Genomic DNA, 23,919 nt, shown 5'->3' on the forward strand with positions numbered 1-23,919 from the left:
CAAAATATGTCTAGTCGTATAGTTAAAATTAGCTTAAATTCTTATATACCATAGGAAAGTAATCTAAGTAAGGAGGCACTCAAACTTTGCCCACTGAGACACGCTGGCAACATGACAAGGCCATACCAAATTTGTATTAATTAAACAGAATAGGCAGCAGCACCTCTCACCTTTAATCGACTAGTTCTGCAAGCTATAGGGTCCAGTCTGTTATGTTTTATTTTGATGGGAGAAGACAACTGTTAATAATAATAATGGTGCATGATGGGATTTTGAGTCTCCACAAGTTCATCTCTGTACTAATTAAAAAATGAAAACTACGGCAGACTCCATTGTAGAACTTGATACGTCCCATTTACCCTCCCAGCAGCAAACTACATTTCACCAACCCTGAAATAATTTTTTTCCATGTAAATGTTATGGTTAAGACACTTCTTAATTCAATTTCTATAGTAAAAGGAATTTGCAGATGGAATAATTCAAATCCGTCCATTTCTGTTTTGCAAATTTTCTTATTAAGATATTAAAATTTTGTTTCTTTTCTTGTTCTTTCACAGAGGAAGGCTGGGTTTGTGGCTAAGGCACTGGTTTACAGCAGATGTGGGTTCAATTCTCAGCTCCGTCCACAAACTTCCAGTATGATGCTGGGGCATTCACTTAATTGCTCTGCACCTCAATTCCCCATCTGTAAAATTAGAGTAATTGTCTGTCCTGTCTATTTAGATTGCTACCTCTTTGGGGCAGGAACTATCTACTGCTATCTTTGTTTTTTGTGAAAATTTCTGAATTTCGTCAAGGTCAGAATTTCTGTCAGCAAAAAGGGGCTTTGTATTTGTTTTGTTTGTTTGTTTGTTTTCCTAAGCAAAAAAATGGGCACAATTCCACCCCTGAAATAAACTGCAGGTTTCATCCATTTGCTTTTAGTAAAATTATACCATTTTCAAGAAGAGAGATTATCCCTATTTGCAGAGATAGTCATTTTTGCCCCGCTGCAAACATTTTCTCTTATACTTTTTTTTAGAAATATAAGAAATCTTTGGTAAAACAGGAAAGAATTTCAGTTTTTGTGAAACAGCCAAAAAACTTGAACCAAACTAAAAACAACTATAAATATATTTTTTTCTACAGGAAGTGCAAATAGTTTTTCCTAATTGCAGCACTGGTTACTCATTGATGGTTTTTTGTTTTCATAACTGACAGATATCTTTCTAGCAAATATGTTAACTGGCTTGTGATAGGCCCATTGAAATCTTCCCACATCTAGACTGTTCCCATTCTTTTAGAGAGAAAAGGTGGGTGAGGTAATATTTTTTATTGGACCAACTGCTGTGGACCATGTTGCATTCCAATAATTTTATGATATGGTACCTTCAAGCTGGTACTGGGATGAACAGGAATTAAGTAAGAATGGCTTGTTTATATTGTTGGGGCCAAATCCTTCCCTTGGGTATATGTAAATAACTTCCAGTTGTTTCTACTGAAGCCTATCGTAAAACTGACTTCAGTAGGATCAGAGTTAGGCCAATGCCGGGCAATTGAAAATTTCACCCAATGTTCTTGTACTCATTGATGGCTGCATGCATGTATCTAAATGCAGAAGTTTGCTCTGTTGTATTGCTTAGTGAGAATTTTCATTGAACTACAGTGCAGTTAATTTAAATATATCACATAAGTAATGCCCAATAGCATAACCTCCCTGAAATGATATTAAAGTTGCAATATTTTGGAGCTTGACAATGTTTTCTCAGCCATGCAGGGTCACATCCCTACAGCAGCCCAACCACACTGTTGATTATTCTTTGTTCCTTTTTGACTCATTTTTTATGTTACTGTTTGTTGTGTTTTGCCAGTTGTGTGACCCATGTGAAATAACTTGTTCCATTGCTCCATTATTGTAACTAATACTTGGGCAGTGTTCATTAATGATAGCCATATAACTGCAAACCTTGACTAAGATTTTCAAACATGAACTGTGATATTTGGCAACCCCCAAAAATAACTAGTCACTTTTGAATATCATGGCCAATATTACTTTTAATTTTCAAAACACAGTTCTCTAAAATATGGATGATACCCTGGCCCTAGTGAAGTCAATGGCAAAACTTCCATTTACTTGAATGGGCCTAGGATTTTGCCTAATCAAAAACAAGAAATGGACTCAAGTCAACGTTTGGTGTGTGCAATGTGGTATTTTTAATTGTATGTAATCTAAAGAGACCCCCCTAACAATGGATAGTGCAAAAACAAACAAACAAACAAACAAAAAGCCTCTTGCTGGAACTTAGGTCAGTCAAGTTTGTGTATCAGCAGGAGATGGGCTGGAATTTAAACATTCACACTGAAATACCCAGAATCAGGCACCTGACCAACCTGTCACAGTCTTTCCGACATTATTGGAAATTCCCAAACCCACAAATTACTGGAAGCTGGACTAAAGACTGTATACATGTAACTCTTACAGTGTAAAGGACAAGAACTAAAAGCTGTGAAATGGAGAGGATTAAAAGGAGAGCTCTGCGGAGCAGCTGGGGGAACTGTCATTGCTGGTAAACATGGAGGCAGGTGCATGTGTGCACACACGCTCCTTAGTTTCTCACTCTATCGCTGGGTCTATTAGGGAAGAATCTCCATTATGCATGGGGTTTGATCTAACACTCATTGAAAACAATGGAAAAGCTCCTGTTGATTTCAGTGGAAGTTGGATCTGACCTTTAGGGAGGAGCAGTTTGCAGAGGATATTATAGGACTGGGAAAGGGTGGAGCAACGTGAAATGGAGTGTGGGTTGGTATATGGAGAGCCAGGGAAGGCTGGAGAACCAGAATGAACAGAAGGGATTTTGCACAGCCCAGAGAAGTTGAATCAGAGTCCGTAAGATGCAGGGGATGGTACTGAATGTTTTTAGGAAGATTGTCCAGATAGGCTTCTCAGTGGCAGAAGAAGCTAGGAGGTTTGAAGAGACAAACTCTCCTTGAGTGCAGGATAAGAATTGTGACTTTCTCATTGCATTCAGTGATGTTTTAATTAAATAAAATGTGTGCCTGATGTACTCAGAAAGCCTTAAGGATAACTGGTGTGCTCTGTTAAGCAGAGAGCTTGTTGAATACATGAAGACACTCAACTTATCACCAACAACACACCCACGTAATTCATGCAAACTCCCAAATGGAAACTTCCCAAAAACAATACCACATAATATCTCTCTTCCCTTCTCTTTGTGATAGGCAGTGGTGCAGCTAAGGGTAGGCTTGGTTAGACAGAGTATAATCACTTTTTATTTTTGGAGGCAAGAGTTTGCCTGTTTTTTGGCAGCTATGAATGCTGGTATGCAGGGGGGAAAAACTGTTGACATTACGTGGCTTCCAATCCTCTTGTTTACTGAAAACAACCCCAAGACAGCTGCCTTGTTATACCTCCTGGAGGCAGGATCTTTTATGGAAACCTACCTGCTTAATAAACCAGATATTCTCTTCTGCTAGATTAAGAATTCCAATTAAAAAAACAAATCTTCCCCTCCCCTCCCATCCCCTCCTTGTCAATGCCATGGACTGACTGCCTTGCCCAGCCACTGTACTAGTCTCCCGGTGACAGGCATGGGACGTGGTCAGTTCTTAATTATGGATTTGGTTTCGGAAGCATTAGCAGTGTCAGCCACATTCATGCTGGTCTATAAGAGACAACAGTAGTGTGGGAAATCTGAGCTGGCAGTGAGGGGTTTACGTTGCTGTCATGGCCACAAGGGGCTAGCATGGCGGAGGCAGTGTATTGTATGTACAGTGTACCAGCATTTTATGGCCAAGATTTTCAAAAACAGATGCACAAAAGGGTTTTCAGTACATATTTAGATACCTAAATAAGTGGCCTGATTTTCAACAGTGCTGAGCTGCCAGCAGCTTCCGTTGAAGTCCAATTAAGCCCTCAAAAATAGAGCTGGGAGAGGTGAGCAATAATAATTTATTAGTGAATATTCAAAAAATGTTAAATGTGCATATATTTGTGAATAGCCATGAACTGTTTGCCCAGCTTTGTAAAATGGGCAAATAACGAATACAAATTTACTGACTGATCATTTAATGGCAAATTATCATGAAGTACATTGAAAAATTATTGAAGTCCTAATCCAAAATTCCAAAGGGAGACTTTTCACTGACTTCCATGGGTTTTGGATCAGGCTCCAGATTATCATTTGGCCAGCTTTATACAAAAGCTAGGAGATGCTACAGTTAAGCTTGCATGTACAACCCTAACTTTGCCCTCTTTTGCCTATGCATTATGACAGTGGTCCCCAACCTTTTCGTCTGGCGGGCACCAGATGAAGGACCGTGGCGGCAACGCCTCTCGATGACATCGCTTGTTGGCGGCAAGTGACGTCATCGAGAGGCATCGCCACCGAATTTCTGCGGCGTTTCGGCGGCGATGCCTCTCGATGATGTCACTTGCCGCTGACAAGTGACATCATCAGAGGCGTCGCCGCCGAAATGCCGCAGAAATTCGGCGGCATTTCGGAGGAAGCTCCACCACCGGCCAGGATGGCACCTGCGGGCACCGCATTGGGGACCCCTGCATTATGATAATCGCATATCATTAGAAACTATTTCTCCACCAATCAATTTTTTCTATGATTTTAAAATAATTTATGTATGTAGGGTGACCTGTTTTCATGTATATTAAAACCTCTATCATTAATACACATGCACTAGCAGGCAGAGTTATGGTTATATATTCAGTCTTTTGACATTTCCTGATTTTGTGAGTCTAAGTATATAGCCTTAATATTTCATTAATTTAGTGGTTTTTTTAAATTAACGTTCCTAGTTTATTGAGCAAAACAAGGGGTAAGGAAACATCTAGGCCTGTTTTGTTTGCACAGCTTAAAACCTGATGATATAACTTACTTATTTCTTCATATCTGATGCTTTTTAAATAATCACAATGACTCTAATAACTTGTATAATTATTGCATACAAAACTATGAATAAAAATCCAAAAACGTTTAACAGTCCCAATGCCAACCGTCCAACAAAAAGCGATAGCCTCCCCCAACTAGCCATCCTGATTCTGTCAACCCTTCATCTCAAGAAAAACCTCAGAAAATAAATGTGTCTTGTCAGCATGCTCTGAAGCTCAGTAAATCTGGACTTTCTCAGATCAGGAAGAGGAAGGAAGTTTCAGAATGGAGGACCCCACATGGAAAAAACCTGCTACCAATCCACTCCCTATTAGAAAAAAGATTTGTTAGTTCAAATTCCTCCACTGATCACTCCTGTGGTAGTATGGTTCTTGCAAAGATAGAAGGGATCTCTCTAGTAGTCACTTCCCAAACCTTTTAGGGCCTTATAGATCAATACCTTAAACTCCACTTTGACACTAAATGGAATCCAGTATAGACTACAGAGAACCATTGTAAAATATTCTCTTTGCAAAGTATCAATTAATACATAAGCAGCCACTTTATACACTAACTTAAGTTCCCAGTGGTCTTAAATGGTATCCTTTTAAGGCTTGGTGATACTAAAAAATTATATCATGATATAACAAGCCTTGAAGGGTCATGGTAACTAACACAATATTAAACAGGCTGTTCGACACTCAGGATGGACAGGGACTGTCATGTTTAACATCATACCAGTTAGTTGGGTTTAAGCGTAAATACCATAACCAGGTCCGTCCTGGGTCCAGTACTTTTCAGTATTTTCAGTAATGATTTGGATCACAGAGTGAAGAGTATGCTCTTTAAAATTTGTGGAGGAAAGCTTTTGAGAACAGGATTAGAATTCAACACAACTTTGACAAATTGGAGAATTGTCTGAAATCCACAAGATGAAATTTACTAAAGACTGGTACAAAGTATGTGTTTTAGGATGGAAAAATCAAATGCACAGCTACAAAATGGGAAATAACTGCTAGGCATTAGTACTCCTGAAAAAGATCCAGAGGTCATAGTGGATCACTAATTGAATATGTCAACATTATGATGCAGTTTCAAAAAAAGCTAATATCATTCTGGGATGCATTAATAGGAGTGTTATACGTAAGACATGGGAACTAATTGTCCTGCTCAACTTGGCACTGGTAAGGCCTCAGCTGGAGTACAATATCCAACTATGGGTCTTTAGGAAAGATGTGAATGAACTGGAGAGACTCCAGAGGAGAGCAACAAAAAACTATACAAGGTTTAGGAAAACCTACGAAGAAAGGTTAAAAAAACTGAGCATGTTTAGTATTTAGAAAAGAAGACTATCATCAGCTCCCACCTCAATCTTCAAATATTGTAAGGGCCGTTATAAAGAGGATGGTGATCAATTGTTCTCCTTGTCCATTGAAAGTAGGAGAAGGGGTAGTAGGATTAATATGCAGCAAGGGAGATTTAGGTTAGATATTAGGGAAAACTTTCCAACTATACGGGTAGCTAAGTTCTGGAAGAGGCTTCCAATGGGGGTTGTTGAATCTTTATCATTGGAGGTTTTTAAGAACAGGTTTGACAAGGGATGGTCTAGGTTTACTTGGTCCTGCCTCAGGGCAGGAGGCTGGACTAGATGACTTCTTGAGTTTCCTTCCAGCCCTACATTTCTATGATTTATGATTTTATGATAGTCCCTCTTTATGTTGAGTGTTTAACAGAATTTTAGTGGCCATAATTCTTCAGAGTCATGTTCTAATATCATCTAATTTTCTAGCATAGACAAGCCCTTGTAGACATGCATCCGACGAAGTGGGTATTCACCCACGAAAGCTCATGCTCCAATACGTCTGTTAGTCTATAAGGTGCCACAGGACTCTTTGCTGCTTTTGCAGATCCAGACTAGCACAGCTACCCCTCTGATACTTGAAGCCCTTGTAGAGTGCATTATGCTAGTCTAACCTCATTGTGACAAAGACACATAATTGTAGCAAGGTACCAAGGACAGGTGGCTAATTAAGGCTGCTCTATTGTACACCAAGGACTTAACCAGCTCCAGCATACAATGACCACAAAAGGTAGCTAAAACCCACCTTTCTTCCCTTAGTCAGCCAGGTGACAGACTCTGATCTTACATTTGCAGCCTATGATATGGCTGGGCAATCACTGTATTGTGCTGATGGTATAAATATCAGAGAAATGGCATCCTGAAATCATAACAAGCCCTGACTTTTGGAGAGAACTTATCTTAGAACAGGAGGAAGTAGAGACAAATGCTTGAACTGTATTTGTGTGCAAGCAACATGGTGAGGAAAAAGATGACAAGCATCTGCTTTCCTTCATGTGATTGGGTATGATGCATTGGAAGTACATTTGGCTTTGTAATATAAAAGGATAACATGAAGTTAACTCTACCAATGGATCAGTTCCAGAACTATTTCAGCCTGAAGAAAAATGTGATATTTGGATGTCTCTTTTCATTTATTACCAGAAATGAGGCTGCTGCAGGAACAATAGATCAGTATGTGAATGTTTTAAAAATGAAGGCCAGGTCTTGTGATTCTGTGCAGCTTGACGGATGACAAACTCCATGGCTGACTATTGAGAGGACTAGATCTTTGGCCTTTAAGGGGAAAAAGAAAAGAGCAGAGCAAGTGAAAACAGGCTTTCCTCTGAATGAAAATGAAAACAACATACACATGGCTTAAAGCAAAGAAATGGAAATCTATATACCAAACAGTGTTAAAAGAACATGGCCCGTGACAGTGTGACTAAGTATGGGAGTGATTATTGGGCAAGTTTTTCAGAAATGTGTATTTGAAGTTAGGCTCTTAAACCCTTGACCATTATTATTAATAAATAAAGTCTTTATAAAGTGCCTTAACCTTTCATGGCACTTTACAGAGATTAACAAAATAGACATGGACCTCACCCTGGAGAATTTCCAATCTAAGAGCTCCATTTTGACATCCTGACTCATATTGTCTGGTACCTTCCTATAAGAGAAGGCTCCTTGATTTCAGCAGGACTGCTGGCATGGTAAAGTACTACCTAATATATGTCAAGGTGGCAGAATCAAGCACTAAATCAGACCATGAAAGAATGGAGGTAGGGAAAGCAGGGATGAGCTCTAAAACTGATTTTCTAAAAAGTGAGCCATATGACATAGTGAGCAAATCAGATTTATTCTGATATTTTAAGTGGAGACTGAGCTAACACAAGGAAAGGAGAAGAAGACAGCACCGGAAAATGGATTTTGAAGAGAGATTTGAAGGAAATGCATGAAGGGGGAGATGATGTTGTTTCAGGCATAGAGAGCAATGTGAAACATGGCCCTAAAGTGAGAGTAGGAGACAGATATAAAAGGAGTAGTAAAGTGAGAAGAGTGGAAAAAGCATGAGGGGTAAATTGGAGGCCCACTGGAGATTAGAAACAAGATGACGTTGAGAGCAAGGCTGTGTGCAGAGCCTTAAAAGTGAGAATGAGGAGTTTGAACTTTAAATGAAAAGAGACGGGGAGCAACGAAGGGACGGCACTGGGACCTTTTGCTGTTCACCATATTCATAAATGATCTGGAAAAAGGGGTAAGCAGTGAGGTGGCAGCATTTACAGATGGTACAAAATTACTCAAGAGAAGTGCAAAGCTGATTGCAAAGAGTTACAAAGGGATCTCACAAAACTGAGTGACTGGGTAACAAAATGGCAGATGAAATTCAATGTTGATGAGTGCAAAGTAATGTATATTGGAAAAAATAATGCCCGACTATACACAGAAAATGTTGGGGTCTAAATTAACTATTACCACTCAAGAAAGAGATCTTGGAGTCATCATGTATAGTACCCTGAAAACATCTGCTCAATGTGCAATGGCAGCCAAAAAAAGCTATCAGAATGTTAGGAATCATTAAGAAAGATTACAGATAATAAAACAGAAAATGCCATAATGCCACTATATAAATCCATGGTATGCCTATACCTTGAATACTGTATGCAATTCTGGTCACCCCATCTGAAAAAAGATGTATAAGAATTGGAAAAGGTATAGAGAAGGGAGCTTCCATATGAGGAGAGATGGAAAACACTGGGACTGTTCAGCTAAGAAAAGAGTTGACTTAGGGCGGATATGATAGAGGGCTAGAAAATCATGAATGATGTGGAGAAAGTAAATGGGGAAGTGTTATTTACCCCTTCGCATAACACAAGAACAAGAGGTCACCCAATGCAATTAATAGGCAGCAAGTTTAAAACAAACAAAATGAAGTATTTCTTCACAAAATGCACAATCTGTGGAACTTGTTGCCAGGGGATTTTGTTGGCCAGTTGCATAACTGGGTTAAAAAAAGAATTAGATAAGTTCATGGAGGATAGGTCCATCCATAGCTATTAGCCAGGATGGTCAGGGACACAACCCCTTGCTCTGGGTATCACTAGAACTCCAAATGCTAGAAACTGGGACTGGACAACAGGGAATGGATCAAAATTGTTCTGTTCTGTTTATTCCCTCTGAAGCATCTGGCATTGGCCACTGTTAGAAGACAGGATACTGGGCTAGATGGCCATTGGAATAACCCAGTAAGACCGTTCTTATGACTCTTCAGGGAAAGGGGAGTGGTGACATGATGAGAGCAGGGGAAGAAGATGATTACTTTAGCTGTTGAGTAGGTTGAACAAGGAAGAGACTAGAGTTGAGGATACCACACAAAAGAGTAACAGGGCTGTACTCAATCTTGCATCTGACCCTCTGCTGCCTCAGATCCCCCTTGTTGTGGTCTCGAAAACTATACCCAGACTCTTGTAAGTCAGATAACACCCCAGGGATCAGGTGATGGCCTGGTCACCTGGTCATTGAAAAAACGGCCATCAAGAAGCTCATTTAGGAAAGACATCTGTAGAGTGACCAGACAGCAAGTGTGAAAAATTGGGATGGGGGTGGGGGATAATAGGGGCCTATATAAGAAAAAGACCCCAAAATCAGGACTGTCTCTATAAAATTGGGACATCTGGTCACCCTAGACATCTGCAAGTGACCTTGGGTCAGGGGAAAGGACCTGGCTGAAGCTACCTGCAGGGAGGGGCAGAAGCCTAAAGTGGCTTGAGGGCATGCCAGGCAGTGGAAGCTGGGTTTTGAGAAAGAAATGTTGAGCCCAGACAGAATTTGAAGAAACTATTGAGCTGGGGAAAGGATTGCTTTTTAAGTTGACATTTCAACTGTGATGTCCTCCAATATCACCCTCCACAGGAGAGGAGGAGGGAATGGATGATGGATCTGTGTAGTCAATGCCCACTGATTAATAGGATGAGGATTTCACTCACAGATTTTAAGTCCAGAAGGGACCACTATGACTGCGCAGTCTGATATCCTGCAACATGGGACACAGAATTTCATTCAGTGACCTACTTGCCCCTTCCCTAGACAGCTCTGGTTCAGCCCCTTAAATTCCCATGTGTGTTGAGGTAGAAGGTGCTACTTGTGCTCCAGGACAGGGAAGGACTTTGCTTGTGGTTCAGAAACAAATAAGAACTGACTCAAACAAATCTTTTTTGAGGTTCCTAAATGCTCAGCTCAGTTAGCTTCCTGCTCCCTGCCCACCAATCTCCCATTTTTATTTTTTTATTTTTGCATATCTCTAAACTTCCTGCCTTTGGCTCGGGTCAGTAATGTAAGAGCCAAAATACCATTTTTTAAAAAAAAGCTGTTTTTGATGTTATTTCCAGCCTGACTGGAAGCAGGAAATAACTGGAAATCTCATGGGGAAACCTCTTCTCATGAGATTTCCAGTCCAATTTTAGAGTGGTAGCCGTGTTAGTCTGTATCAGCAAAAACAACGAGGAGTCCTTGTGGCACAAGTCCTTGTTGTTTTAGTCCAATTTTAAAGATTCAAAGTTTCAGATACTCTGGATAAAGTTCAAGTACACAACCAAGGCCAAATCTTACAGACGTGTATGCATGCAACACCCAATGAAGCCAGTGGGAGTTCTACATATCCAGTGGCTGCTAGAGTCTGCGCCCAGACTTTTGGGTGCTTATTTGAACTAAACTCCTGAACAGATTGTATAGAGCTGTGCTGCAGTAGTACCTTGATTCTGAACACCTCCAAAGTCTGGACTGGGAATACCAAATTTAGGTTACTCCCTGGTCTCCATCCAAAATAAAAAAAAAAGCAGGAGGCCCATTTCTGGATCTGAGATCATAGAGAAGGAAATAAGCAAGAATACCGTTCTCATGTTCTCATCTCCACTTTCTGTTCCTTTTGCTGTTTCACGGACATTGTTGATTTCATGTTGCAATATGCTTCATTTCTAAAAGCATTCATTTCAGCACAAGCACCATTCCCAAGCGGACAGACATGCCCAAGGACAGCACTACTGACGTGAAGCACCGTCAGAAATCAAATACAGTAGCAGCATTCATGATTGTTATTATCGCTAGATGCTATACACACACCTAGCTGAACGCTATCTCTGCCACAAATTGTATGTTTTTTGTTTGATCACATTTACTGTATACCCAAACTAGGTTCCCTATCCTATAGCTTTTGTACCCTCCAGTTTTCCTGTCTCTCTTATTGTCTCTGTTGAGACTCAGGACTGTATTCTCATTCATTTACACCCACTCATTTACACTCATTCTATCTGTATGCGTGCTTCTGCTCATATGTTTTGCTGCCTTTTACTACCTCTTTGCATTCCATAATAAGGGATGGGAGGGAGTCTCATATCTGAGATGAATACTATGGTTACAGGCAATATGCTGGGTGTTACATCTCCAGGGAGTAGTAACCGGGAGAGATATTACAGTATTTGGGTAAAATGGCCTTTTCATTATATGGAACAGCTGCCCTCACTGAAACCACACTCGCTGGCTGCTTACTCCTGGGCGAATGCTGAGCCAAAAATTAAAAATTCTGTGCACAATATTTTAAAATTCAGCATATTTTATTTGTCAAAATAACACAATATAATCATGCCAGTGTCAATTATTTTGGTAATTTATTTCAAAATACCTGTCAGCAAGTATGTCTGTAACAATACAGACAACAAAAAGGATTCAGGAAATGTTTTTTGACAAATAGATTCCTTACTAGGCATGTTAATACAGAACTTTGAGTAAACTACAGTACAGAACTGTATTTCCCGCACCCCTCAGAAGCAGTGCAAAGGCTTGGAGGAGTCAGAGGCAATGGAGAAGCTGAGGGACAGGGAAGTAAATTGTTGGGAAGGAGCCTGGGAGTGAACCTGGAGAGCTGTTGGGTGTGGGTGGGAGAAGTATGGAACAAGGGATTTTTTTTGTGGGGGGCGGGGATTGCTAGAGAGTTGGGGAGTCTTCCCCATGCAGACCCTGACTGACCCCTAGCCTCTCTCATTCAGTCAGGCACATCGGCCCCTGTCCTCATCTGTCCCTGCACCCCCACTAAGCCACCCTCCTCCCCCCATCAGTGTGACCCTGCACCCTCCTCCCATTCAGCCATGACTCAAGGCTATCACCCCACTAGCTCCTGTGTCCCCAACACCATGTGCCCCCCTCACTAGCCCTTCTGAACCCCAGTCTATGTGACCCCCCCAGCAGCCCTGCATGTCCCACTCTGTCCGTCCACCTCAAAGCCCCTGCCTCCTCACCTGGCCTTGAGGGCAAAGCGCTGTGAAGAAAGAAGCATCTCCTCTTCCCTATGCACGGCTTGCTGGTCTGGCCCGTGAGCCAGCTGCCTTCTGTTCTGGTGACACAGCAGCGCCTGGTGGGTGAAAGGTGTAATTGCAGTGCCTCTCTGGCAGAATGTGGTGCAGAATTCCCTGAGGAGTAGCAGCTGCTCACATTGTGGCAAGCGTTGGTCCCCCATTGCAGGTACAGAGGGCCTTGACAGCAGTGGGTATGGTGAAGGGGTAGCATTCTGGAAGCTATGTATGGAGGGATGAGGTCCCAGTGCATTGTGGCACAAAGCTGCATGAGGATCACTGCATAGGTCTACATTGCAGTAAAACCGATGGCTGACCCAGTCTCACTGGGCTTGGGCTCGGGGGCTGTTTAATTGCAGTGCTTGCAGACATTTGGGCTTGGGCTGGAACCTGGGCTCTGAGACCCTCTCACCTCACCGGGTCCTAGAACCTGGGCTCCAGCCTGAGCCCAAACATCTACACCACAGCTAAACAGCCCCTTAGCCTGAGCCCCATGAGCCTGAGTCAGCTGTCATGGGCAAGCCATGGGTTTTTAATTGCAGTGTAGACTTACCCACTAGGGCCCAGTGCCTAAGGTGCTTTGGTGAACAAGATGGAGTAGGCTGGGGAAAGAGTTTCTGGATTTCCCATTAAAGGAATGTTCGGTCACTCCGCCCTCTCACACATTGGGCTGGGGTGTTGATGTTGCCTAGAAGCCACTACATTTATAAGTCTGTGCTAGTAGCTGCACACTGATTCCACAGACAGGGAAGAAGGTTTCCTTCCCCCCAGACTCCTGTGTAGGTCCCCCGTGTGCATCTCTGCTACTTGGCCTGTGAGCTGGAGACTGCAATTGACCCTTTGAACATTTGGAAGGATTTGATTGGGCAGTTTACTTTCCTCTATTTTTGATCCATTTTTGGAATATCTTTCCCGCTGCCTAGGAGAGAATGATCTGGCCAGTATCTTGTTAGAATATTGTGTGTTGTTTGATTCTGATTTATGGGAGAGGGAAAAGCAAAAGGATTTCCTAAGAAAGCCCAGGGTTTGATTCCACCAGTCACTCTGTGTCATCACCACCTGTGATACATGGCCCCAAGCACAGCAACTCCTCCCAAAAGGGGTGTGGGCGCAATTGTGTAGGGTGTCCTGAGGTGCATCTGACACAACACCATATGTGAGTAGCACTGGCTAACCAGGGGGCATGGCCAAGACACCCAAGTGTAATCAGAGCCTCCTAATGCAGCTTCTGCCAGCTGTGCTCCTGTCAGCAAATTAAAACTGAGTTCTGGCAGAACACTCCAGGATGGCAGCTCTGCAAATACTGCCTACCCCTGAAAGTAAATCCTTCTCCACCTTGGATTCAGCAGCCTCAGCTGGTGCAGAGATGGGGAGTTAACACATTCTTATCCCATTGGGGGAGGGGTGACGTCCCTCAGCTCTCCCATCCTGTGGAACTTTCCACTGGGAATAAAAAACTGTAAAAGTGTGGAAAAATCTGTGGCACTCTTGGCAGGATGGAAGGAGACGAGCACAGTGTTGTCTTCATGTCAGTGTGATTTTTACCACTAGCACAATAATAATCCCACATAGTACTCCTGTCCTCACTGTGTGCTCAGCAAACACCATGGACATGCAAAGATTTATACACATCAGCCACTGTCAGAGAAGCAGCGATAAATGTTTCAGGAGCCAATTTCTGTGGAAAAGCCTGAGAATGCGTTGTCTGACCAGCAGCTGTTTGTTTACTATTATAATTATTATTTTGTATTGCTTGTATTGTATGTAGAGCCTGGGACCGTAACTAAAAATTGAACCCCATTGCACTAGGCATTGTACTTGCACATAGTAAGAGACAGTCTCTGCCCCCAAAGAGTTTATATCTAAAAGGTGGACAAGACATGAGGGAGACAGGAAGGATTATTATCTCAGTTTTACAATGGGGAGTTGAGGCACAGAGAGATTAAGTAATTTGAGATGTATTTTCAGAATCCACTCTATTCTACAAATACCCCAACCAACTGCAATACTCTCTCCCCCCTGCCCCCAGATAATTATGGATTTTTTTTGCATAATTTTGAATACTGAAAAATGTGGGCCAAAAATTGAAATATTTTTGGCTGAAATATTTTGTTTTTCGGGCATTTGGGTTTTTCATGGAAAATCAGAATTTTCCACTAAAAGCAGTCACTTTTCATGAAAAATTGTGTTTTATCAAAATCCCCATCAAAAAACAATTGTGATGGAAAATTTTCACCCAGCCCTTCTAAAAAAGATTGCTGCCAAAGTCAGGACCAGAAATAATCTAATCAGCAAATTAGCCGGTTCGACATGGGGCACAGGCACACAGACACTTCATTCAGCAGCTCTGGCACTGTGCTATTCCCCAGTGGAATACTGTGCCCCTGCATGGTGGTGTTCACCTCACACTAAATTGGTTGATGTTGAATTGAGCTCGACCATGTGCATCACCACAGGCACACTGCACCCCACTTCTATTCCATGGCTACCAGTTCTGAGCCACAGAGTGCCTCCACTCATTCATTGCAGAGAGTCTACGGTCAGACTGGTGGAAAAGCTACATGCCACTCCAGGTCTTCCACTGTACACAAACATCTTCAGTCACCCGAGAGCATGACTTATGTCAAGGCATCCATTGTGGTCTCAACTGCCAGATTGGAATCTGTCAGCAGCAATCCTATGGTGCGATGAGTGGTCGGCTAAAGACTTTGGAATGGTTTCCTTCTCACTGATCCAACTGTTCAACCATTGGGATTTGACTTGCCACATCTTTGGACTCCACTGAACAGGTTCCAAACCAACCAAGGAATATGTGCAGCCAATCTCTAGACGTCGAGTCTGTGAGACATCCCACTTTGTCAATGTGGTCACCATCAGTCAATGGTGCATGTTGTTGACGAGCATCAATTAGCCAGACTTCATGGTAGTCTTAGGGCCCTTCATTCTGCTGCTGAAGCTGCTGTCGGGTAGCTTGGCAAGCATTGCAAATGTTTGAAGAAGAACCCCACCTTAATGTAAAGTATCTCTCTGAGCAATTCATTTTATGCTTTTGTATCCATCTCCCTGTACAGGTCACTGAATAGCTGTGGTCCCCCAACCTTTGTTCTGATACAATCCTTGGAAGCGCACTGTTACCAGCTCTTGTGATTTTCATCATGAATCTCACTATTTTTGGTGTTTTTCCTTACATGACTCCAGGAGCTGGAGCTCTAGCTCAGTTTTCATTAAAAAATACAAAAAAAAGCTTCTGGCCCTCATGGTTGTGGAGAAAAAGATTGGAAATGTAAATCCAAAAGGCTGAAAAAAACCCCAAGGGAAATAAAGACTCTGGTTCTTTCAGTGCTTGGGTTTGGTAATACTGAGCACACCAGGTGTTGCGTGACTCAAGAAAAGCATTTAAGGCACTTCAGCTGCTAGACGTGGCACCTCATGCATCCTATGAGCTCTCTGGCAATGGTGTCTATCAGCATCTCCCAACTGCCCTGGAGCCTTCCTTCTGGAGACAGCTCCCATGCCACTGCCTCTGACCTGCTGCACCTGCTCACAAGCTGTTTCGATCTCTAGCCTAAGCCTGATCCTTTGGAGCAGGTGGGAGAAGAGTAGCAGATTCATCACATTGCCATTTGCTGACCTGTAACTGTTCAGCCACTTTTCTTTGCCCTGATCACATGCAGAGGTGGAAAGCCAATAGAATGGGCATGAGGAAGCTGGGTAATAGGGAGCAGTCCATTTTGGACTATTGTCTTGAGTAGTTGTGTTACAGTGGGCAGGTGGTAAAAGCCCTGGACCAGGAGCCAGTTGCTTGGACACCTGTGTTGTCATCTCCTTAGGCGCCATTAAGTACTCATTAAATATTCCTCTCAGGACCTGTCAATCCGCAAGTCTTGATTCCTTCATCATAAATTCCTTGTCCTTCTGCCTGAATCTGTCCTGTCTTTGATAAGTAGTGCTGGCTTTCTCCTCCTTGAACCAGAACAGTGGGTCAGACTTCTGTTTTATTCCCTCTGAATACAGGAAAAAAAATCTTCCCTTGGTTTTTCTTTTCCTTTTCTTTTGTTTTTTTTCTTCCTTTTTGGTTTTGATTTGCCTTGTCTCAGGTTAGACGTTCCACCACTTTAGATCTTGTCCGCTTGCCCTCCTGCTGTTCTGGGAGACTTTTGGTCCAGTGTGGATCACCACAAGGAAAATGGATGGGGTTAATAATCACAGCAAAAGTTCATTCATCCCCCTAAGAATGTGATAAAAGTGACAATTTCTGATCAGTTTTGAATACACCTTCCTGCAAGTCACTTTGTCCTGGGACTCTATGTGGTAGGGATATATAGACAGCCTTTTGTCACAAAACTAATAAGAATAAGGGTGTGTGGGGTAGGGAGATTCTGTGGGAATGGAAGCAGTGGAGGAAGAAGAGGGGCCAATGGGGCTGTGAGGTTCACTTTAACTGGACAAGCAGAGAGATTATTTATTGCAGACAGTCAGGAACCTGAAAGCCTCTGTTCACAGGGTCCACGTAAGACTAAGGAAGGCACTTCCTGTCAGAGCTGGGCAGAAAGGCTGATAAATTTGAACTAGAGCTATTCACCCAGATGCAAGCAGAGGATCAGCTCCATGAATAGACAAAGCTATATGAGCTTCCTGGGTGCAGGGAAATATGCATTTCCCCCAAATTTGATTATCGTGGTAGTAATGGTGTATACTGTCGGGTAGCATTTTAACTATCATGTCAACGAACCCTGTTCAGAGCAGATCTGAATGTCACTGAGTTTAAAATGATGGTGGATACTGACAGTTTGTCATGGCTGTAATTCAAAGTCAGGAGTTCCTGGTCCTCAGTCCCATGCACACACCTTTAAACCACACTTAGGACCACTATTGAAAATATGAATGAATTGAATAAAAAAAAATAGTCAAGAAAACAAAACATTTCTCCTCTATTGAAAAAAACAGTACTAGTGAAAACCTGTTTAGAGTATGATAGAGACTGAATGTATCAGGATATCTATGCCAAGTACTCGCTATCAAAATGTTTTCACAAATTCTAACACTTCAGAAGAATGTTTCAGAAGAAGCTAAGACCAGATGTTTCATGACATAAATATAAACACCACAAAGGAACATGCTTATATATTTTTTTCTTCTTTCTCTTCTATTTGTGCTGAGAAGTATACCATCAAATAATGAAAAGGTTATGCCAGGGGTTTAGCAGAAAGCTTGCTGCTTCAAATAATGTCTACTAATAGAAACATAAATACAGCTTTAGAGTGACATGTCTCCAGGGGGCAGGGTGGGTGGCCCTAACGGCAAGAAGAGCTTCAGTAAATGGGGCATCTTTCAAAAGCAGTTATTTGGAAGACAACGTGCATTGTTTGTAAATTAATTCTGTAGCAGAAAATTGGCTGAAAGGGCAAAACCCACAAAAATGCAGGGGGGGGAATGCTTTGCAGTGTTGTCCATATACTTTTGAACTACAATTAGCTTAATAGTTACAGTAGCATGAAGATTTGTGTGGGTGGAAAAGGAGGATGTAATATATTTTAAAAAATCTTAGCAGTTCTATGTGTTTTTTATCTTCAAAGGCCTTTAAAAACATGAGAGCACAAGTATGCATTTCTTGCACATCTAGGGAGCTCTCTGACTTCATTGGGAGTTTTGGGTGACCAAAGGATATGAGACTGGGAAAGGATATGCTCCAGAACATGAGATTAGCACATACTCTACACACAATGCATGCTGTATGTATTCCCTGTATGGATGCTTTTTTAAAACTAGCTATTGAATTAAATAAGAATTTAAGAAGGCAAGACTATTGCTCCATGGGGTTTAGATTCCAAGTGTTGCAATTGATCTGCTAGTAAATTTTGTTTTGGAACAGGCATATGTGTTAGAATTAAGCAAAAGTTACTTAACATGAATTAATATATTCACACTTTCTCAAAGACTACAGGAATGATCTCCATGATTAGAAATAACCTTGGGTTATGTGGACTTATGAATGACTTTGTTTTGGGATTCTATGTTAACGTGTATTTTATATTATTTAAAGTTTGTTATATTTATAAACCCAGTCCCCAAGAAGGGGTATTTTTTGACCAGGAGAAAGCCTGAAGCAAAGTTTATTTGAACAGTTCAAGAGGGCAAACTGAGGCAGGCTGCCTGTAGCGTGATCATAGGCCCTGAGGCGGCACGTGGGAGGCAGCTGGCCCAGTTGCAGTGTCCATCATCATGTCTGAAAGTGGAATTGGGCACTTTATTAACAACTTATGAAATAAGCAGATGCACATAAAACTGAACTTACTCCTGAAATGGCCATTAAGCCAAGATCACTACCATACTGCTTATTATCCATATTAGAAGTGAGATAGCTTGAAAAACCTTAAGTGCTTGTCACAGCATGATGCAGACCATCTGCCGCCCATTCACCATTTGTGATTATTCAGTACACCTAATGCTGAGGTTTTTAAAGTGTTTTTGGAGAGATAAGATTACCAATGAAAACGTTATAGACTATACATTTTACGTGGCTCCTGACAACTATCTCCTGTATATGTTCTACCTGTGTGTTTGTATCTGGGGTTCATATTAATCGAAGAGTGATAAATGTAGCACTTCCCTTCCATGCTGAGCTCAGTGGTCACTTGTTTGCAGAGTTGTTTCTAGCATATACCATGCTCTCTCTTGGAGTCTTTATTTTTGTCCTTTCTTGTTATTGTCCTTAGTCTAAAAATAAAAGTATTTAAGGACATGTTTTGCTGGCTTGTGTCTGTGTGGAAATGTAACCAAACACATATCATCTTAGAATTGTGACTTGGGAGAGAGCATACAGAATTATGGTTTCCATAATCTACATGATCAAGAGAAATAGGAAGATACAAGATTATTTCCAAATATTTTGGTGCCAAGCCTATTTGTTAACCTACACAAATCCCCTAACCCTACATTTTGGCCCACACTATTAAAAGCAGCAGATGGGTCAGGTTTCTCTGTAGACAGAGGCAAAAAGCCATAGCAGTAAGGAACAGCAATTGTCTTGGCAGGTCTGTAGTTAATTATATTTTTCCATCTTCTCTGAATGTGGATGCCTGCATGGCATTTCTGTTGTTGAGTTGGGGGTATTGTTATTAAAGAGTCAAGAAGTAAGTTAGAAAAATTACTTTTATCCTCCATACAAATAGTGGATCTGGGGTGTTTTTTGAGCTCCAGAGACAGCTCAGACCACTTCATTTACTAAAACTCTCTAGCAAGGAGTTAAACAATCATCACATTAGAAAAAACTGTAACTAGCTAATCAATCACCCTGAGGCTTTGACACTGTAACCTAGCAACTTCTGGGAACCGATTAACCCTTTCATGGGTGAGAGATACACCGCATCTATGAGATAGTCACAAGAAGGCAAATATTAATTAACTAATTAATTAGTACTAATTATTAGCATTTCTATAGAGCCAGAAGGATACACAGCACTTTAAAATAAAGTGTGCCAAACAATGATGTCCTAAAGAGCTTCCAGTTTTAATGATGACATCTGCTAATGCCATGATACACCAAAGCTCTAGGTTATTATTAGCATGCCAGGTGTACCTCAACTTGGAGGGAAGTGCTGAAGGTGCTTCAGATTCTAGGCCCTACAGGCACTAGCCTTGTGGGTCTGAATAAGGAGTTGCACAAATGGCTAACTGAAGGGATGTTTTACTAGGATTGGCAGAAAGGGAAGGTGACAGATACATTTACTTTAGTAGCTTAAATAGTTGGGATTTAAGACAACCCTAACAGTTCATATTTGGGCCCTTGTGAGAGGCAGTCCGTTAGCATTAGGGTTCTTCAGTGGCTAGTGTCCTGAGGGCTGATGCTGACAGTTGTGAAACACACATGAGCAAAGCTGTTGATCTTTCATTCCTTTTCTGAGTTCCAGTTTGTTCCTCTGCCACAGAGGATAACCAGGATCAGAGCAAAGTCTTAACTTCTTGTTTGTCAGAAGCTGGGTGCACATCCCCATGATATGCTTAAATTAGCACAGGGAGCAGGGGTTATCAGCACTTTAATTATGATTTCACTGTTGAGAATCATAAGACCAGCTGTTTTCTTGAAGAACAAAAGAGATGAAAACAAGAGACCAACAACCCTTTCATTAATGATTGAAAAGTTAATTTGGTGCTACCTTAAATGGAGTTACCCACACAGTTCACACTGCTAGATTAAAAGAACAAAAACAGTTTATTTAACTACAAAGAGATAGATTTTAAGTGAGTACAAGTATAGGCATTAAAGTCAGAAATAGTTACAAGAGAAATAAAGATAAAACGCTTCCTGATACTGAAACTTTACAAACTAGGCTTAGTTCAAGGTAAAATTATTACCACATGCTCCCAACAGCATTACTAACTAATCTTCAGGTCAGGATCCTTCCCAAAGTCATAGAGCTGGATTCTTTTGTCTTCTTAGGTTCAAGAGAGATGAATAGGGAGAGAGAACTTTGGGTGTTTGCCCCTCACTTTTATAGTCCTGTCACCCTCCTTAAGTTCTTTTCAGCAGAGAACAAAGATACATTGAGTTGGGGGAGAGGTTTCCTGCTGTTCCTTCTCTCCCCTCTGTTTGCTGAGATGCAGATTTTCTTTGTCTTCTTCCTCTTCTTGTCTGAGGACTCTGTTTGCAGCTTATATGCAAATGAGGTAAACACAAATCTCTTTGCTTAAGTCTTGTTTGACCAGTTTTATCTAATCGGGGCTATGTGAGTTTGAACATGTGCCTTTAACCTCATACAGGCGGGATTTCATACCTTTACACACACTGTCTGTGGCTACATATATTATTAACCACTGAATTATTAGTTTTCAAATGATGCCTCACAAGGAATAATTTGTAGAAAGATTATTACAATAGTGTGTAATATGTGTAACCCTTCTGCCCCTCTGAGTTGGCAGCAACAAGGGCTGGGTTCAGTATCCAGGGGTTCCGTTTCAATAACACAATGCAAAACCGGCTCGAGCCCCCACCCAGTGACCTGGGACAATTACATACCACCCCCCCGGGCGCCTCTAGGAGGGAATACTTCCCCTCTCGCAAGCACGGAGTCTGAGGGCTTGTCTACACTACAGGACTATTTCGAATCTACTTAAGTCGAATTTGTGGATTCGACCTTATGAAGTCGAATTTGTGTATCCATACTAAATACACAAATTCGAACTTCTGAGTCCACATTCACGGGGCCAGCTTCGACTTTGGAAGCGGTGCACTGTGGGAAGCTATCCCACAGTTCCCGCACTCCCCGCTGCCCATTGGAATTGTGGGATTTCCCCCCAATGCATGCTGGGGGAAAAAATGTGTCGTCATTGAACCGTCAATCCCGCCCTCCCTGTCTTCCTTGAAAGCGCCGGCGGGAAATCTGTTCGCGCCCTTGTCTGGTCGGTTACAGCGCGGACGCCACAGCACTGCGAGCATGGAGCCCGCTGCGATCATCGCTGCACTTATGGCCGTTGTCAACTCCTCGCACGTTATCGTCCACCTCTTCCACAGTCAGATGCTGAGAAACCGGGCGAGGAGGCTCCGGCAGCACGGTGAGGAGAGTGGCGCAGACCTCTCAGAAAGCAGGGTACGCCGGGCAGTGGAGATCATGGTGGCAATGGGTCAAGTTCATGGTGTGGAACGGCGATTCTGGGCCCGGGAAACAAGCACAGACTGGTGGGACCGCATAGTGCTGCAGGTCTGGGATGACACAGAGTGGCTGCGAAACTTCAGGATGCGTAAGGGCACTTTCCTTGAACTGTGTGACTTGCTGTCCCCTGCCCTGAAGCGCCAGGACACAAGGATGCGAGCAGCCCTGAGTGTGCAGAAGCGAGTGGCCATAGCCCTCTGGAAACTTGCCACGCCAGACAGCTACCGGTCAGTAGCGAACCACTTTGGCGTGGGCAAATCTACCGTGGGGATTGCTGTCATTCAAGTAGCCCACGCAATCGTTGAGCAACTGTTCTCAAAGGTAGTGACTCTCGGAAATGTCCAGGTCATCATAGATGGCTTCGCCGCGATGGGATTCCCAAACTGCGGTGGGGCTATAGATGGGACTCACATCCCTATCCTGGCACCAGCCCACCAGGCCAGCGAGTACATTAACCGAAAGGGCTACTTTTCAATGGTGCTGCAAGCTGTGGTGGACCATAGGGGACGTTTTACCAACATCAACGTCGGGTGGGCGGGCAAGGTTCATGACGCGCGTGTGTTCAGGAACTCTGGTCTGTTTAGACGCCTCCAGGCAGGCACTTTCTTCCCGGACCACAAAATAACGGTTGGGGATGTGCAGATGCCTACAGTGATCCTCGGGGACCCGGCCTACCCGCTAATGCCCTGGCTCATGAAGCCCTATACAGGCGCCTTGGACAGAGACAAGGAACTCTTCAACTACCGGCTGAGCAAGTGCAGAATGGTGGTGGAGTGTGCTTTCGGACGTCTCAAGGGGAGATGGCGGACCTTACTGACTCGCTCGGACATCAGCGAAAAGAATATCCCCGTAGTGATTGCTGCTTGCTGTGTGCTCCACAATCTCTGTGAGAGCAAGGGCGAGACCTTTTTGGCCGCTTGGGAGGTTGAGGCAAATCGCCTGGCTGCTGTTTACGATCAGCCAGACACCCGTGCTGAGAGAATATCCCAGCGGGAAGCGATATGCATCAGGGAGGCTTTGAAAGCGAGTTTCCTCGCAGAGCAGGGTAACCTGTGACTGTCCACTTGATTTTAAGAGAGCCTGATCATAAACCAAGTTTCCCCCAGTTCCGAAGGACGTTTTAAAACTAAGGACATGTTTTAGTAATTAATAATAAATATTTCGTTGACTTTGCATTTCTCTTTCTTCGTTGAAACATGGAAGCACTCCGTGCTGGTTAAGGTGTGCACTGATGGGTGGGTTTGCAGGAAGGGGCGAGGGGTGCCGTCTTTGGATAGGGGTTAACATGACGGCTGTGGGTTTGGGCGTTGGAAGGGGTGAGGGGTGTGGGGGAAGGGTGAGTATCTGCCCCTGGATGAGGTCTCTTTTTGGGGCTCAGGGCACCGGGGAGGATCGTGACTACGGTCCAAGAGCATGTGAAGGGAAGCCTGCCTTTACATTCTGGGATGTCAGGCACCAGGACCCTGCACAAGCATACACATCAAGGAAAGACCCGGGGCAGCATACACCACACAGACTGTCCCTGGTGCCTAGTGACTGCAGTCTGTGTGTGCCCTGCAGTTGACCCTGCAGCCAAGTCTGTAGCATGGCACTGTGGGCTATGCAGTGAAATTACACCCCCCCCCCCTACAGAACAACAGAAAGTCTTCTGACACCAGAAACATGACGGAAACAGTCAGTAACACAAAACCGCTTTTAAT

The 23,919-nt window shown here is 42.8% G+C and overlaps 1 long non-coding RNA gene across 1 annotated transcript in view; it reads right to left on the reverse strand.

The window, feature by feature from the left end:
* The window catches only part of LOC123366311, a 42,872-nt gene that overhangs the window by 15,292 nt on the left and 3,661 nt on the right, over positions 1-23,919 (reverse strand). Inside the window, exon 2 of the long non-coding RNA XR_006578038.1 lies at positions 12,516-12,628. This is a non-coding gene — a long non-coding RNA (uncharacterized LOC123366311). The remainder of the gene's footprint in view (positions 1-12,515; positions 12,629-23,919) is intronic.

Source organism: Mauremys mutica, chromosome 1, assembly GCF_020497125.1.
Source record: "Mauremys mutica isolate MM-2020 ecotype Southern chromosome 1, ASM2049712v1, whole genome shotgun sequence".
NCBI classification, from domain to species: domain Eukaryota; kingdom Metazoa; phylum Chordata; order Testudines; family Geoemydidae; genus Mauremys; species Mauremys mutica.